The 13,365-nt window shown below is 39.0% G+C and overlaps 1 protein-coding gene across 2 annotated transcripts in view; it reads right to left on the bottom strand.

Moving 5' to 3' along the window:
- The window catches only part of XPNPEP3 (X-prolyl aminopeptidase 3), a 60,905-nt gene that overhangs the window by 23,994 nt on the left and 23,546 nt on the right, over positions 1-13,365 (bottom strand). The window lies entirely within an intron of this gene.

Below are 13,365 nucleotides of genomic sequence, written 5' to 3' on the forward strand. Positions count from 1 at the left end.
TCCTTCCAAACTGTTAATGAATAGTACAGAGAATTTTTGAAGTCATGGTCCTTTTACAATGCTATGCAGACTAAACAAGATAGAAAACTTCCTTTTGCTTCATAGGTGGTCAAATGCCTGATTTTGCTTTACTTCTTTTTGTAATCAATGTGCTTCCTACGAATCCATTTCTTCACAGATGATTCCAGGTATATATGGTACGTGCTTCATGCCACCTATCCTCACTATGTGTGTGATACCTTTTCTGTAAAGACCAAGGGGCAAACCTTAAGACTGCCACTTATTAGGTTGTCTTGTCACAATGTAGCCCACACTCCCAACTAACACTTAACTCTCTTACCTCACTAGGTGCTATTTATTTATTTTTAAACTTTGTTTTATTTATGTATTTACTATTTTTTAAAATTTTATTTATTTTCTGGTTGCGCTGGGTCTTTGTTGCCGCGCGCGGGCTTTCTCTAGTTGCGGCGAGCGGGGGTTACGCTTCATTGTGGTGTGCGGGCTTCTCATTGCGGTGGCTTCTCTTGTTGTGGAGTACGGGCTCTAGGTGTGCAGGCTGCAGTAGTTGCAGCGTGTGGGCTCAGTAGTTGTGGCTCATGGACTTTAGAGCACAGGCTCAGTAGTTGTGGCGCATGGGCTTAGTTGCTCCGTGGCATGTGGGATCTTCCCAGACCAGGGATCAAACCCGTGTCCCCTGCGGTGGCAGGCGGATTCCTAACCACTGCGCCACCAGGGAAGTCCCACTAGGTGCTATTTAAATGTTTGTGTTCTGACTCTTTAAAAATGTAAAATGGGTTTTCTTTGCATTTCACCCTGTGCATCTCATAATCAGAGTACATCATGAATGGATACTGTATAGTTTATGGAGAAGGGAGAGTGGAGAGAAGAAGCATTTCACGAATGATTTCATAAAGGTTTTGTGTGTGTGTCCCCATATGGGTGAGGTTAGAATAAGGAAACTGTGCCATTTGGAAAGGAGGGGAAGGGCACTCAGGGCAGAGGGATGACACAGGACTGTGGCCCATCTCAGAGTTCAGGATGGCCGGCACATATGCTGGAACACATATGTCAGCACATATGTCAAGCACATATGGAGGAACAAGAAGAGATGAAGCTGGAAGGGTAGGTAGGAGGGGCCACACCATGAAAGGCCTTGCATGAGCATGTTGAAATGTAATCCTGAAAACAACAAGGAGCCACCCAGTTGTTTAAGTAGGAGAGGGACATCAGATTTATAAAGTTCACTCTGCCATGGTAGAGTTATACTCAGGCAATAATGGAAGCAAATAGACAGCAAAGGGATAGTAGGTGTCCCACTGTGCTAGGCATAGGTCAAAATAACACAGCTTGGTATTTAAACCCAGGTCTGTTCTCTACTACACTATTCTGCCTCCCTAGGAGGGCACTTGTGGACTAGTTAATTAGATATAAGGGTTGGGGAGAAGCAATTATCTGGATAATTTCCATATTTCTATCTATGGTTGTTGGGTAAACATTGATATTATTAACCATGAGAAAGAATACAGGAGGAGAGTCAGGTTTGGTGGAGGGAGAGCACAAGTTTAGATACTTACAGGAAATTCAGGGAGAGATGTCCAGGAGGCAGGATATGCGTTCAGCCACAGGAGAGATTAGACCTGGAGAAAGTCTGATTCCTACCCCACTTTTCCTTCTGCCCAAATATTCTAGCAATTCTCTGTCTGTAAACATTACTTAACTCTGATGGCAAGGTCCTTTACTTATTTTAAACCAAATCAGAGTGCCACACAGTCCAACTGATTAGTATCACATAGGCACAAATTATATTTGGCTTGCCCCCCAAAAGAAGGGAAATTTTTGTTTGGGCTAAGCCACAGAAATATAGCATAACTATTCTTTTTTGTTGTTTGGGGGTTTTTGTTTTTGCTTTTCTTACCATAACTTTTCTTAAGGAAACTATTTTGTCCAAATATCCAAAAATCTTACAGAAACATTCTAGATTAGAATTGGGAATACTGAGGGAATAAAAATCACTGACAGCTAGAAATTGTTTATTAAGAAAAATAAGTCCAGGACTTCCCTGGTGGCACAGTGGTTAAGAATCCGCCTGCCAATGCAGGGGACACGGGTTCGATCCCTGGTCCGGGAAGATCCCACATGCCACGGAGCATCTAAGCCCATGCACCATGACTACTGAGCCTGCGCTCTAGAGCCCACGAGCCACAACTACTGAAGTCCATGCGCCTAGAGCCCGTGCTCCGCAACAAGAGAAGCCACCGCAATGAGAAGCCTGCGCGCCGCAATGAAGAGTAGCCCCTGCTCGCCACAACTAGAGAAAGCCCGCAGGCAGCAACGAAGACCCAATGAGCCAAAAATTAAATAAATAAATAAATAAAATTTAAAAAATCCTCTTTGGATTTCTTAAAAAAAAAAGAAAGAAAGAAAGAAAAATAAGGCCAAATTCCATCTCCCTGTCTGTTGTCATTACTGAATTGGTAGATAAAGGGAATACCACAGACTTAATACTTCTAAATTGTAGGACAATACTTAAAATAGTCTCTCAGGATAACTATGTGAGGACAAGTGACAGAAGTGTGGGTCAGAATACTCCTAGGTAGATTTAAAACTGATTTTACACCTTATTCAAAGACATCTGATCATTGGACTGATATCAATTCCTCTGGAGCCCTTAACATTATCCCAACAGATCTAGTCTTAGTTCTTCTTCCTTATTTTAAAAATCAGTGATTGCAGGAAGACAAAGACATAACGCTTATCACATTTATAATTAGCTATAAGTAGTCTTTGCTGGTCTGGTTGTGGCAAGAGCACTGGACACTGTACTTGAAGGACACTGACAAACTACAGCACAGAGGAGGGTTACCAAAATAAGGGAAAATATAACAAATGAGGAATAGTTAAGGAAAACAAGTCTTCACTTTGGAAAGACTAAGGTAGAACACAGGAAAGCAGCCTTCAAATATCTGTGTGCTGTTCTGCTGTGAGGTTAATTCCAGCAGGTCTGGAATTAGCCTGAGCTGTTTTGCTAAAGTTCCCACTCGGCACTGATCCTGGTCAAAGTCTGAAATATGCTGGTTAACAGCGTTGAGAAGAGTTTCCAAGCACTTTGTTATCAGCTTGTCAGTACTGATAACAGTGAGATTAATGGTTTGTACTTGGTCTCCCTGGGACCTCTGAAGGGCTATGCTGCTTCATAGCAGGAATATGCTAATGTGACCAAAACCCAAAAATCCCTAGCTGAGATTCCATCTGGGGCTCCCTGGTTCCAAGGTGTTCTGTGCATGCATCTGTGGTTCCTGAGCCAGAGAAAATGTACCATGCCCGGTCCTAAGGGAGGACAACAGAAGTCTGCACCCAGCTTCTCTGGACCTGGCTGTGAGACAGCCATTGGGTGTGACAGGTATTCTTACATTAATGCTGTTGCTATACTGTACCCTTCTTCTGTACTAACTGTAGACTTGTAAGCACTGTCACTGAGTCTTCTTTAACAACTGACCTGTTTAACTGCCATGGTTAGTACAGTTCGCATCTAATTCATTCATTCATTTTTTAAACCTGAGATGAAATTCACATTACATAAAATTAACCAATAAAAGTGAACAATTCAGTGGCATTTACTATATTCACAACGTTGTGTAGCCGTCACCTTTACCTAGTTCAAAAACATTGTCATCACCCCAAAAGAAAATGCCGTACCCAGTACACAGTTACTTTCCATATCCCCCTCACCCTAGCTCCTGGCAAGTATCAATCTGCTTTTAGTCTCTATGGATTTACATATTCTGGATATTTCATATAAATGGAATCATACAATATGTGATCTTTTGTGTCTGGCTTGCTTCACTTAGGATAATGGTTTCAAGGTTCATCAATGCTGTGGAAGGTATGTCATTTCTTTTTATGGCTGAATAGTATACCACTGTATGTATTGATATATATACTACATTTTGTTATTCCATTCATCCACTGACGGACATGTGAGTTGTCTGCACCTTTTGGCTATCCTGAATAGTGTCTCAATGAACATTTGTGTACAAGTATTTGTTTGAGTACCTGTTTTTAATTCTTTTGGGTATATCCCTAAGAGAAGAACTGTCAGATCATATGATAATTGTTTAATTTTTTCAGGAACCCCCATGTATTTTCCACAGTGACTGAACATTCCCACTGGTAATGTGCAAAGGTTCCAATTTTTCCACATCCTCGCCTACATTTGTTATTTTGTTTGTGCGTTTAGTTTTTAATAAGCTGTCTTATTGGGTGTGAAGTGGTATCTCATTTAGATTTGGATTTGCATTTCCTAAGTGGCTACTGATATTAAGTATCTTTTCATTGTATATCTTCTTTGGAGAGATGTCTATTCAACTCTTTTGCCCATTTTGTAATTGGGCTGTTTGTGTTTTTGTTTTTCAGTTGCAAGAGTTCTTTACATAGTATTCTGAATACAGACCATTATCAGATTTATGGCTTGAAAATATTTTCTCCCACTCTGTAGGTTGTCTTTTTATTCTCTTGATAATGCCCTCTGACACACAACAGTTTTTAATTTTGATCAAGTCCACTTTATCTGTTTTTCTTTTGTTGCTTATTTTCATTTCATATCTAAAAATCCATTGCCAAATTCAAGGTCATAAAGATTCACCCTATGTTTCTGTTAATTTTTTTTTTTTTTTTTTGTGGTACGCAGGCCCCTCACTGTTGTGGCCTCTCCCGTTGCGGAGCACAGGCTCCGGACGCGCAGGCTCAGCAGCCATGGCTCACGGGCCTAGCCGCTCCGCGGCATGTGGGATCTTCCCGGACCGGGGCACGAACCCGCGTCCCCTGCATCGACAGGCGTACTCTCAACCACTGTGCCACCCTCTGTTAAGTTTTATATAGTTTTAGCTTTTAAGGTTAGGTCTTTGATTTATTTTGAGTTAATTTTTATATATGGTATGAGGTAGGGGTCCAAGATCATTATTTTGCATGTAGATATCCAGTTGTTCCAGCATATCTGAATTATTCTTAATATATGGTAAAGGTATTATTTTGAAAGAAAAAGAATGATTCTGATAAAAAGGGTGAAAAAAAAGAAAATTATGAGCTTGGATGATTGCCAAGCCACCACTGGTTTAAAGTAGTACTGGCTTTGAAATCAGTGGAATCTGAAAATAACAGAACCTGAACTTTAGCAGCTAGCATAATGGACTAGAAAGGAATTGCAAACCGATAGTGGTCTTGTTAAAAACTCAGTGATATGGTTGCAGCTTTCAGCATTGATCTGAGAAAGTTCAGAATCCTCTTCAGATGAGTTTCACCTACTTTGAGCAGCAGGTAAAGCTCTAACCAAAGGAACCTGGGCCACTGTAATTTTTGATGAACCAGCTAAGCTTGTGATACACACTACAACTAAGATAATTCAGGTAGGGCAAACTGTTTGATGGGGGACAAAAAAAAATCTCGAAAGGGGTTATTCGGTGAAAGAAATGAGCCATTTTTCAGATTTACATGCAACACCCTGATGAACTAAAAATGGTTCCTAAGAATTTTAGATCAAGGAGCAGTGTCTCTGGCTTTAAACACTGTTGAGTGGAGGGGAATTAGGGCTCACTGTAGCTTCAGAGAAACCCCTGGTTTACCAGAATGCATTAAGGGAGGGGTCCACCATACATATCCAGACATAGGCAATTGCCCTGCTTCTCCCTTGTCTTATAAATGGTTGGTGCCTACTGAAGCTGCAGAAATGCTGTAGATGTAGGCAGTATTGCAGTGGCTGTATGATGAAGGAAATGAGCACCCTTATGGAATGCCCCTTACTAAATTTATAACAGACACTGTGATAAAGGATGCTCACCAGCAGGGGCTTCATATATGACTTTGCTGTTGGATCTCAGGAGGATATAAACAGGTAGTTTCAGATTTTTTTATCTCAACTTCCTCATATGGATAAAAAAAAGATAATATGGAGTTTAGGACTTTACAAGAGAAATAAAACCAGTAAGAAAGAGGACACCAAGGGGATGAAGTTGAACCCTTATCTTTTTTCTTGTTGAGTTGTTACGAGTTCTTTACATATTCTGGATACTAGATCTTTATCGGATATAGGATTTGCAAATATTTCCTCCCATTCCAAAGTTGCCTTTTCATTCTCCTGATAATATTCTTTGATGCACAAAAGGTTTTAATTTTTTTTTAAGTTTTTAATTTTGATGAAGCCCAATTTATCTATTTTGTTGTTGTTGCTAGTGCTTCTGGTGTCAGATCTAGGACTCCACTACTAAATCCAAGGTCATGAAGATTCACCCCTATGTTTCTGCTAAGAAACACATACAAAAATTAACTCACAATGGATGAAAGAACTAACCTTACGAGCTAAAACTAAAGAAAACTCTTAAAAGAAAATATAGGGCTGAATCTTTATAGCTTTGAATTTGGCAATGGATTTTTAGATATGACAACAAAATAAGCAAAAAAAGAAAACTAGATAAATTGGACTTGATCAAAATTAAAAACTGGGGCTTCTCTGGTGGCGCAGTGGTTGAGAATTTGCCTGCTAATGCAGGGGACACGGGTTTGAGACCTGGTCTGGGAAGATCCTACATGCCACGGAGCAACTAGGTCCATGAGCCACAACTACTGAGCCTGTGCGTCTGGAGCCTGTGCTCCGCAACAAGAGAGGCCACAATAGTGAGAGGCCAGTGCACCGCGATGAAGAGTGGCCCCCGCTTGCCACAACTGGAGAAAGTTCTCACACAGAAACGAACACCCAACACAGCCAAAAATAAATAAATTTTTTTAAAAAATTAAAAACTGTTGTGTGTCAAAGGGCATTGTCAAGAGAGTGAAAAGACAACCTACAGACTGGGAGAAGATATTTGCAAGCCATATATCTGATACTTTACATAGTATTCAGAATACTACGTAAAGAACCCTTACAACTCAAAAACAAAAAGACAAACAGCCCAATTAAAAAAAGGGCAAAAGAACTGAACAGACATCTCTCCAAAGAAGATATACTAAAATCCAATAAGCACACAAAAAGATGTCCAATACCATGAGTGAGTAGGAAAACGCAAATCAAAACCAAAATGAGGTAACATTTCACATCCATTAGGATGGCTATTATCAAAACAAACAAACAAAACCCCCCAAAACCTAAAAACAAGTGTTGGTGAGGATGTAGAGAAATTGGAACCCTTGTATATTGTTGGCAGAAGTGTAAAATGGTGAAGCCACATGGTTCCTCAAAAAGTTAAACATAGAATTATCATATGATCCAGTAATCCCACTCTGATGCATATATCCAAGAGAATTTAATGCAAGGACTCAAACAGATACTTATACATCAATGCTCATAGCAGCACTATTCACAATGGGCAAAAGGTAGAAACAACCCAAGTATTCATAAACAGATAAATGGATAAATAAAATACAGATACAGGCTATACATACAATGGAATATTATTCAGTCACAGAAAGAAATGAAGTTCTGATACATATATATATATATATGACAGATAAATCTTGAAGACATTCTGCTAAATTAAACAAGTCAGACAGAAAAGGGGAAATATTACATGATTCTACTTATACAAGAAGAATATTTGCCTATTCTTACTTAGAATAGGCAAATTCATAGTAGATTAGAGGTTATTGGGGTTGGGAGAGGGGAAATTGGGAGTTATTGTTTAAAGGTTACAGAGTTTCTGTTTGGGATGATTAAAGAGTTCTGGAAATAGATAATGGTAATGGTTGCAAAACAATGTGAATATACTTAATACCACTGAATTGTACACTTAAAATGGTTATAATGGTAGTGTGTATTTTACAATAAAAAGTAGCAAATGGAAAGAAAATAAGGGAGCAACAATTCATTTTTTATATGGCTAATTAAAAATGTTATGAAAAGGAGGAAAATGACAGAGTGCCAAACAATGATAATTTTACAGTAAGGTGGAGAACCTGCAACTGCTTGTCCTCAAACTCCTCAGGATATAAAAATCTCAAGGCAGATACACTCAATTAATCTGATTTAGAGGAATTTTAGAAAGAGAAAGATTCCAATGAGCCACTATCGTCAGATACCAAAATACTGGATTTCAATATTAAGGCGGTAATGGAAGAAGAAGATAGATATGAAGGCCAAGGTCTCTTGACCCAGTTCCTGGCAGGGGACCCAAGACCTTTTACAAATGTGTAAGTCAATGACTGGAGGTCAAGAAGAAATTCTTTTAGGTCTACTGGATACAGGAGCACAGTGTGCAGTACTGCTTAGGGCTGAAAATAAGTCCCTTAGGGATGACAGAATTAATTCAGGGGGATAAGGGGATGCTACTGTGAAAGGAATAAAAATTAAGGTCTTGGGACTTCCCTGGCAGTCCAGTGGTTAAGACTTCGCTTTCCAATGCAGGGGATGTGGGTTCGACCCCTGGTCGGGGAACTAAGATCCCACATGCCTCGTGGCCAAAAAACCAAAATATAAAACAGAAGTGATACTGTAACAAATTCAATAAAGACTTAAAAAACAATTAAGGTCTGGTTAAAAGTTGAAATATATGATAAAACAGCATATACTGTGGTATCTCCCTTACCTGAATGTATAACTGATATGGATATAATGTTTGAATGGAAAATCCTCCCCCTACTGGGTAATATGAAGAAAAGAATAACTTGGGTCTTCCCTTCATCCAGTACTCACTGGACATGCAACACGGGAGCCATTAGAATTAACCTAAGCCAACTCAACTAGAAAACTGGAAACATTATTGGATACCTGGAAGGCAGTACTGCCCTGAATAAAGAAATGTCATATGCAGGTATATTAGTGTCCATAAATTCACTGTACTAGCCCAGTGGCCAATAAGGAAGGCTAATGACAGAGTGCTAACAGTAGACACAGACTCAGCTGTCCCCAATACACTCCACACTATTCAACTGATACAACAAGCTAAAGGAGACTGGTATCCTGTATTGATCTGGTTAATGCATTTTCCTCATTGTCAATCACCACTGAGAACCTACAACTTGCATTCATGTAGAATGGTTTCCAATATACATTTACAGCATTATTTCATGCCAGAAAGCATTCCAACAAGAAGGGCAATGCCCAAAGGAATTCCATCATAAAATGGAAATGCACTATATGGAGTATGTTACCAGGGGATCCATGGGACAGACTCATCATCTTTATGAGCCTTTTTTCCTCAGATCCTTCCTTTTGACCAACTGCCCAAGGATGCCAGGCAATTGGTCTGGTTCACAGATGGTAGTTCAGAACTAAAGGCAATTCTGTATGGAAAGCAGATATTGAGTCCAGCAGAAGGTAACATCCTTATCAAAGAACAAGCTGGTCCACTGAGTTGAATTACATGTTGTATTCCTAGCCATGATAGAAGAAATGGACACAAATAAAAGCCTCACTATTTGGGTAAATACTGACGCCAATACACTTGAAATTGGTCTAACAATCGGCCATAAATAACTGAATACGATTCCCATATGTGGGCCACCACTCTATATAAATCTCTACGGAAATTCTGAGGGTAAAACGAAGTAGGCCATGTTGATGCTCACCAAAGAAACCCTACGCCAGGGTTTGAAGGTGGCTGGAATCAACTAGTTGATGGCCTAATTTGATCTGCTGAAATGTCAACAAAGGTCCATGAAATGCATGGACATGGAGGAACTCAGGCCAGGCAGATGCACTGGACAATGACATAGATCACTGGCCCCTACCGAAGCTCAAATTGTTAATAAGAATTCTCTTTCTTGGAACAGTACAGTTCCATTTTTCTGTATTTATCCAGTCTGTCCCCTTGTAATTGGGAATGGACTAGCTCAGTGGCTGGACCAGAAAATTATACTTTAGCGGGGAAAGGTATGAGTTAAAATTAATGATGAATGGAAAGGCAAGGTTGTTGCTGAGGGAAAGGGAGCCAATAAATGAGTGCCACAAAAGGGAAAATCTAACAATTTTGGTGCCTCAAGAGATGCTTAAAGCAAGAGACTAATATTTCTCTCAGCCTTAACTCAGAAGCTCTTGGGTGAAGGGCTCTGATGAAATCTCTTCCTCTTCTGAAGAGCCAAAAAGAGAGCTAGACAATAGCCAACCTAACAAACACACTTCCCAGAGTGATATGTGTCCTCAAAATGGATGAAGAGATGGGAGCTCTGTGTCTGACTACGTGAAACAATACAAATGTAGCTAGTTTTTTTGATTCTCATTTCATAGGATGGATCTATTATAGAGGACCTGTGTTGGGAAGAAACCTGTGGGCATATTTAACAGGCTGAACCTGAAAAACACTGATTAATAATAATCTAAATGGACATTATGTAGCCATTAATTGTGATGATGGTTTAAAAAAGGTACCACAATGTGATAGTAGAATGGCATCTACTACATGTCCCATCTGTCATAATAACATTATGTGTAAAAATAGCTATTTGCCCTTTTCTTGTGGGTGAATAGGCATGAAGAGGAGGAGGGACATTTGGGACACTTGGATCACTGATAAAGAAAAAGTTAAAACTTAGTGGGCCTACATTCCTGAGAATTTTGGAATTTGTTGTTGTTGGTTATGGGAAGCGCTACGGAAAACTCAAACCAAAGTCTGTTTAAGAGTAGACCAAAGTCAACTCATATGATCTAGGCCTGGAGGAATTACCATTTTGGGGGTACCAAATTTATTTCCTAATTGTACTAAAGCAGTTAGTACTCAATGGCAACATGTCTGGTGTTGGCCCACTCGAAATGAGAGCCTTAGAGGAATTAGCAGCTGGGCTATGAGTAACTGGCCAGGCAGATTTGCTTTCAATGAGGAAAGACCTACAAATGAAAAAGACCTACTAACATGAATAGGGTGCCTTGAAGGCATCCTATTCCAGGAGTAAAGACAAAAGTGGCAAGATACTTGAAGTAATAACACAGTGCTCACAAAACGAATCTTTTAATTACAGCATACACTAAGACAACATGCCCAGATCAACCCAGCAGTGAGAAGGGAACAAGCTTACATGTTAATATAAGCTAGGTTAATAGATTCCTTAATTCAAATGGAGTCCAAGGCATCCCAAGCCCTATGGCCAGGAATTCCCATAGCAGAAATCCAGGGTATGCATTTGTGGGAGACGTATGGGCCCTGTAGTCTATGGAAGATATTAACTAGAGGATGCAACCTGTCGAGGTGCTCTTTACCAGCTTCAGCACCCCAAATGAGGGCTAACCATTCTTTCCCTATAGTGTAGTTTGTGAATACTGGACAAACTTTAAATATTATAGTGCTTCCTGTGGTAGATAAATGGGTTCTGTTGCAGGACTCTTCTCACCGGGGACCAGTATCTGTCAAACCATGTAACTTGAGAGAAGAAATCTGGCTATGTACTCGAGATGTTCTGAATCCTGAAAAAACAGATATGGTCTCTGATTTATACTCCTATGAGGAATAATACATGGTATATGGGAAAAGGTAGATTGGGTTGGGAGGGAAAAATTGATAACACCATTATTTTGTCTGATTTATACTGTAACTACAGCGGTATTGTTATAAGGTATAATATGGAGTCATAAGTAAAATTAACGCTGTAGATACTAATAGTGATCTAATATAATGGGAGACTGAGTTAAAGCCTTCTCAGGATCTTATTCCCTATGCAGCAGAACTGGTCTGATGAATACTTACAGCTGATTAATGAAAGATTATGATTCTTAATAATTCAGACAATATATGCCAAAAAGAACAGAGAGCTATAGATCTGAGAAGCAAAAGAATTGTACGGTTAGTACAAAAACATGAGAAAGTACAAGTGGAAGGTTCAGCTGTCTGTTTAAATCTATACCAACCCCATATTTTGTAGATATTGTAAATGGATTCAGCATGGACACTCTGTCTATCTCATTGTATGACATTGTAAGGCAAGTAACTGTTATCAAACTAAGGATTTATTTTATTAGAAAAAGCCTTGACAATGGGTCGGGGGGTGTGAACTGTTAATTCCTAGAATTAGCTTGAGCTGTTTTGCTAAATTTCTGCATGGCACTACTTTGGTCAAGGCATGGCATGAAACATACTGATTAAAAGTGTTGTGAGGGCAATAAGCAAATGAAAAGATGCTCACTATCACTAACCATTAGGGAAATGCAAATCAAAACCACAATCAACTCAGCCATAAAAAAGAAATAATTCTGCCATTTGCAGCAACATGGATGGACTTGGAAGGCATCAATTATGCTAACTGAAATAAGTCAAAGACAAATACTGTATGATATCACTTATATGTGGAATCTAATAAATACAACAAATTAGTGAATATAACAAAAAAGAAGCAGATTCATAGATACAGAGAACAAACTAGTGGTTACTAGGGGGGAGGGGGAGGGAAGGGGGCAATATAGGGATCGGGAAGTAGGGGGTACAAACTACTGGGTGTAAGACAGGCTACAAGGATGTATTGTACAACATGGGGAATATAGCCAATATTTTGTAATAACTGTAAATGGAGTATAACCTTTAAAAATTGTATTAAAAAAACACAGATACCCCTTCATACCCATTAGGATTGCTATTATTAAAAAAAAAAAAAAACCCAGAATGCCATAGATATGGAGAAATTAGAACACTTATGAATTGCTAAACACAGTATGGTGGTTCCTCAAAAAATTAAACAAAGAATTGACATTTGACCCAGCAATTCCACTTCTGGGTATATATTCCAAATAAATGAAAGTCAGGTCTTAACCAGATATTTTTACTGCAACGTTCACAGCAGAATTATTCACAACAGCCTAAAGATGCAAACAGCCCAAATGACCATCAGTGGATGAATGGACAACAAAACACTGTATATACATACAATGGAATATTATTTAGTCTTAAAAAGGAAGGAAATTCTAATATATGCTACAACATGGATGAATCCTGAAGACATTATGATGTCTTCATCATAAGTTAGAAACAAAAGGACAAATATTGTATGACTACACTTATATGAGTTGCCTAGAGTAGTCAAATTCATAGAGACAGAAAGTAGAACAGTGGTAACTAGGGGCTACAAGAAGGGGGAATGAGAAGTTACTCCCTATTGGGCACAGAGTTTCAGCATGAAATCACGAAAAAGTTCTTGAGATGTACAGTCATGGTGATTGTACAACAATGTGAAAGTATTTAATGACACCAAACTGTACACTTAAAATGGCTAAATGGTAAATTTTATTTTATATATATATTTATTTATTTATTTATTTCACCACAATAAAAACAAAGTATTGCAAGAAATTTCAGGTCAGTACAGTTTGTATCAGCCTGTCAGTATTGATAACAGTGAGATTATAGGTTTATACTTGGTCTCTGTGAGAGCTCTGTTACCTAGCAGGAATACGCCAATGAG

Source organism: Stenella coeruleoalba (assembly GCF_951394435.1).
Source record: "Stenella coeruleoalba genome assembly, chromosome: 11".
NCBI lineage: Eukaryota > Metazoa > Chordata > Mammalia > Artiodactyla > Delphinidae > Stenella > Stenella coeruleoalba.